Here is a 5,340-nt window from a genome sequence, read left to right as displayed (position 1 = left end):
ACTGTTGTTTGCTTGAAATATGTTTTTCCATCCCTTGACTTTTAGTCTGTACATGTCTTTGGGTTTGAGGTGAGTTTCTTGTAAGCAGCATATAGATGGGTCTTGCTTTTTTATCCATTCTGTTACTCTGTGTCTTTTGATTGGTGCATTCAACCCATTAACATTTAGGGTGACTATTGAAAGATATGTACTTATTGCCATTGCAGGCTTTAAATTCGTGGTTACCAAAGGTTCAAGGTTAGCCTCTTTAGTATCTTACTGCCTAACTTAGCTCGCTTATTGAGCTGTTATATACACTATCTGGAGATTCTTTTCTTCTCTCCCTTCTTGTTCCTCCTCCTCGATTCTTCATATGTTGGGTGTTTTGTGCTGTGCTCTTTCTAGGAGTGCTCCCATCTAGAGCAGTCCCTGTAAGATGTTCTGTAGAGGTGGTTTGTGGAAAGCAAATTCCCTCAGCTTTTGTTTGTCTGGGAATTGTTTAATCCCACCGTCATATTTGAATGATAGTCGTGCTGGATACAGTATCCTTGGTTCAAGGCCCTTCTGTTTCATTGTATTAAATATATCATGCCATTCTCTTCTGGCCTGTAGGGTTTCTGTTGAGAAATCTGACGTTAGCCTGATGGGTTTCCCTTTATAGGTGACCTTTTTCTCTCTAGCCGCCTTTAACACTCTTTCCTTGTCCTTGATCTTTGCCATTTTAATTATTATGTGTCTTGGTGTTGCCCTTCTTGGATCCTTTCTGTTGGGGGTTCTGTGTATTTCCGTGGTCTGTTTGATTACTTCCTCCCCCAGTGTGGGGAAGTTTTCAGCAATTATTTCTTCTAAGATACTTTCCATCTCTTTGCCTCTCTCTTCTTCTTCTGGGACCCCTATAATACGGATATTGCTCCTTTTAGATTGGTCACACAGTTCTCTTAATATTGTTTCATTCCTGGAGATCCTTTTGTCTCTCTCTATGTCAGCTTCTATGCGTTCCTGTTCTCTGATTTCAATTCCATCAATGGCCTCTTGCATTCTATCCATTCTGCTTATAAACCCTTCCAGAGTTTGTTTCATTTCTGCGATCTCCTTTCTGGCATCTGTGATCTCTTTCCGGACTTCATCCCATTTTTCTTGCGTATTTCTCTGCATCTCTGTCAGCATGTTTATGATTCTTATTTTGAATTCTTTGTCAGGAAGACTGGTTAGGTCTGTCTCCTTCTCTGGTGTTGTCTCTGTGATCTTTGTCTGCCTGTAGCTTTGCCTTTTCATGGTGATAGGAATAGTCTGCAGAACTGGGACGAGTGACGGCTGGAAGGACTTCCTTTCTTGTTGGTTTGTGGCCCTCCTCTCCTGGGAGAACAGCGGCCTCTAGTGGCTTGTGCTGCGCAGCTGCGCGCAGACAGGGTTTCTGCTTCCTGCCCGGCTGCTATGGAGTTAATCTCCGCTGTTGCTGTGGGCGTGGCCTGGCTCGGGCAGCTACTCCAAAATGGTGGAGTCGCGTTGGAGCAGGAGCTGCTGGGAGGCTATTTATCTCCGTAAGGGGCCTCCCTGCTCCCTGAAGCCCAGGGGTTAGGGTGCCCAGAGATCCCCAAATTCCCTACCTCTGGATTAAGTGACCTGCCCTGCCCCTTTAAGACTTCCAAAAAGCACCCGCCAAAACAAAACAACGACCACAAAAAAAAACAAGAAAAAAAAATTTTTTTAATTAAAAAAAAAAAAATTTTTAATTAAAAAAAAAAAAAGGTGGTCGTTCGTTTTTCTTTATTCTCCGGTGCCAGCCTCAGGCCTCTGCTCACCGGTCTTTCTGCCCTGTTTCCCTAATATTGGGGTCCCTGTCCCTTTAAGACTTCCAAAAAGCGCTCGCCAAAACAAAGCAGCAAAAAAGCAAAAAAAAAAAAATAAATAAAATAAAATGGTCGCGCGCTTTTCTTATGTCCTCTGTCGCCCAGCCTCCAGTGCCTGCTCACTGTTGTTGCTGCCCTGTTTTCCCAGTATCGAGGGCCCTGCACTCTGGCCCGGATGGCTGGGGCTGGGTGTTCGGCAGCCCTGGGCTCCGTCTCCCTCCCGCTCTGCCTGCTCTTCTCCCGCCGGGAGCTGGGGGGAGGGGCGCTCGGCTCCCGCGGGGCCGGGGCTTGTATCTTACCCCCTTCGCGAGGCGCTGGGTTCTCTCAGGTGTGGATGTGGTCTGGATATTGTCCTGTGTCCTCTGGTCTTTATTCTAGGAAGGGTTGTCTTTGTTATATTTTCATAGATATATGTTGTTTTGGGAGGAGATTTCCGCTGCTCTACTCACGCCGCCATCTTCCGCCCCCTCCTCAACTGAATACATGTTTTGCATTTCAATTATGAATTGTGCATTCCATTTTAGATAGGTAGTTTTCAAATGTGATATTTAACTATGCATTTTATGTTTGTACAAAAGACTTCTTAAATTGTTTTTTAAATCTAGTTTTTTTTTTAATACCTCAGTTTAGTATGTAGTCAAGGAGATTAAGCAAAATATAACACAGGTGAAAAAAACTATTCTTCAATAAGAAGCATGCTTTTAAATTCCTTCAATTACTGAAATCCAACAAATTGGAAAGCCTACAAGAATCTGAAAAGGAATACCCAGTCAGAGTCCCTAGTAAGTTTATGTAAAATCATTGACCCTGATCCAAGGATAGACCTCTTTAACACAATCAATACAGGTGCAATCAGATAAGAACATTCTACTGTTTTATTAAAGTGCATCTAATTCAAAACTCAATAACCCTCACACACCCTTAATCAGGGAAGACATCCTGGGAGGTATTTACATAAGTGGTCTTAAAACTCTGGCTTTTGGCTCATTAGCAAGACTTTCTGCAAATCTTTCAGGATCTTGTTTCTTAACAGAATTCTTTTTATCTACCTCCCTATTTTTGATTATTTGTAGATATGTTGAAGTTTTTCTCAAATGGGAAAGAATTCTCCAGGGTTTTCATGTTTGCATTCTCAGGGTGGACATTGAAAGGCTGATCTATATTCTCTGGAGCTGGAGGGACACAGGGGAGGGTGTGCGGGCTCTTGTCTGGAGCTGCTAATAGCACCCTTTCTCCCTCCAGCCCTCCTGGCAGCAGCCCTTGAGAGAATTTGGGGCACTATGTAGCCAGAAGACAATTATCTTGTTTCCAGAAATCATTTGAATCAAAACAATACATACCGAACAAGGCAGAATGAGTCTAAAGCACAGGCTGGGGAGGGAGGGGCACTGTTTATTTCCTGGGGCGCAGTGTTTGGGGTGATCCATGGCGCTCTGCGGCAATGTGTGGGCAATTGTGACTGGGAACAGTCAAGCAGAGCACTGCTTTATCTTCATTTTGTTAACCTGAAGTCTGTTGAAAACCGAGGTCTAATATTTAAGGGTAATATTTTTTACTAAACACTTCTCCCAGCTGGATTAGTCATTTGCTAATTCCTCACAGCCGTAACCTGTGAGAGAAGCTGTAAGAAGTTCAAATCCAAATCCATCACCTTGCAGCCAGTGGCTCATTCCAGAGCCCGGACCCAGCGAGGGGGTGCTGTCCTTAGCAGTTCTCTCTTTGCAAATACAGCGCAGTGCCTTCTTGTTAGAATGCCTCTACAAAGAGCCTACTTTGACCTTTTCCAGGGTAAGAACAAGAAATGCCAACATTTCCCCCAAAGCATGAGGAATCTCTTGTTTGTCAGTGTGTTCATCTGCCTGCTTTACTTTGAACACCCGTACTTCCTATCCATGCTGGAGATAAACCCAGGGGACCCTGACACTTAATCACAATCATGCATGTGGTTGAAACTTTCTTTTTCAGGGTCTATGCAGTTTCATTACACACATTCTTTCCCTGGGTTTTCATTTAAGCATTTGCTCTTTCTCTCTCTTTCCTCTCAAGATGCCTACAGAATGCAGAATGATTGCCCCCAGATCTTCATTAAGTTAGCAGTGTGGTGGGAGGGCAAGTGGAGAATTTAGGGTTCATTAGAATTAACCAATCAATTGGGTCACTTATTTACACATTTAGAGAGAGTTCATGTGTACCTGGAATTGTGCTAGATTTTGCCAGAGACTCAAAGAAAACCTGTTCATCAGATGCAGAGTTCAGTAGGAGGAAAGAAGAAATTACACAAAAACAGGAATAACAAAAAAAGTATTATGTCATATACATTGTGCCCTGCACAGCCCCAGTGGGGGCTAATCATATACATTCTAATGTGAATGGCTCTGAAAATGGCACCCACTGGAGTTGTGCAGTGAACAACCTGGGCAACTCTGCTAGTGGTCCAGAGAAGAGTAGAGACTTCTCCAGAGTAGCTTTGGAGAGGAGCTCACATTGAATGGAAGGAAGATGGCAGGATGCATAGGAATTAAGCAGGTCATAAGGAGGGGAGAGAGATTCTGGACAGAGCCAACAACATATGGGAAAGATGAGAACTTGGGAAGATCTCAGTATCATTGGGGAAATATTGTGGGGCAGGGCCACTGAAAAGAAGTCACTTACCCCAGTCCTGTTACAGCACCCCACAATATTGCAGCATGGTACTGATATCCCAGGAGGCTAAAGTTTTAACTACCCAGAAGTGTTAAAGGGAGGCAAATTATTCTAACGAGATGAAGAGCATTGCATTCACCAGGAATCTTGAAAGGAGATGATGGGGTTAGGATGACTAATTGTGATAAGGTATTTGGACATGAGACTACGAAGGCATGCTAAACTACACTAACAAGAACTAGGCAGAGCTGTCCTGCTGGTGGGGGGCTGGGGCAGGAGAGGGAGCTCACACACACACACACACACATGCATGCACACACATGTGCACATGAACACACATGCACACCCACAGACATGCACGCACATGTGTGCACCCACACCTAGGGGAGGAGACACCTGCTGGGAGCTGTCCCAGAAGTCCAGCCTGAGGGGTGCTTGAGGGAACAGAGGTCCCACAGAGGTTGTAAAGCTGACTTCTGTGGGGTCAGTGACCTCTGTTCTGCCGTGCTCGGTGACGACCCCCTTGCTTACTCTTGGGGTGGGGCTGAGTGGCCCATTTACATGCACCATGAAGAACTGTTGACCTCTGCAGTGCACTGGTGTGTGGGAGGGGCAACAGGCTCCTTCTCAGCCACACAGGAAAGCTCTGCAGATCACTCAGGCAGCTGCTGGGCCTCCCTGTCCCCCTGCCTGTCCCTGCCCCCGGTTACATACATACATAAACACCCCTTGGCAGGGCAGTATTTGGAGAAAGCAGGAAGGTGGGTTGCCCCTACATTATGACGAGGGCCAAGAGGCGGTGACAGATGCTATTTGAGGCACACTGTGGAAAGCCATGTGCATCCTGCTTCACCCCTCCCTAGAGGCA

This window comes from Manis pentadactyla, chromosome 12 (assembly GCF_030020395.1).
Source record: "Manis pentadactyla isolate mManPen7 chromosome 12, mManPen7.hap1, whole genome shotgun sequence".
Lineage (NCBI taxonomy): Eukaryota > Metazoa > Chordata > Mammalia > Pholidota > Manidae > Manis > Manis pentadactyla.
Note: the sequence above shows the minus strand (reverse complement) of the source record.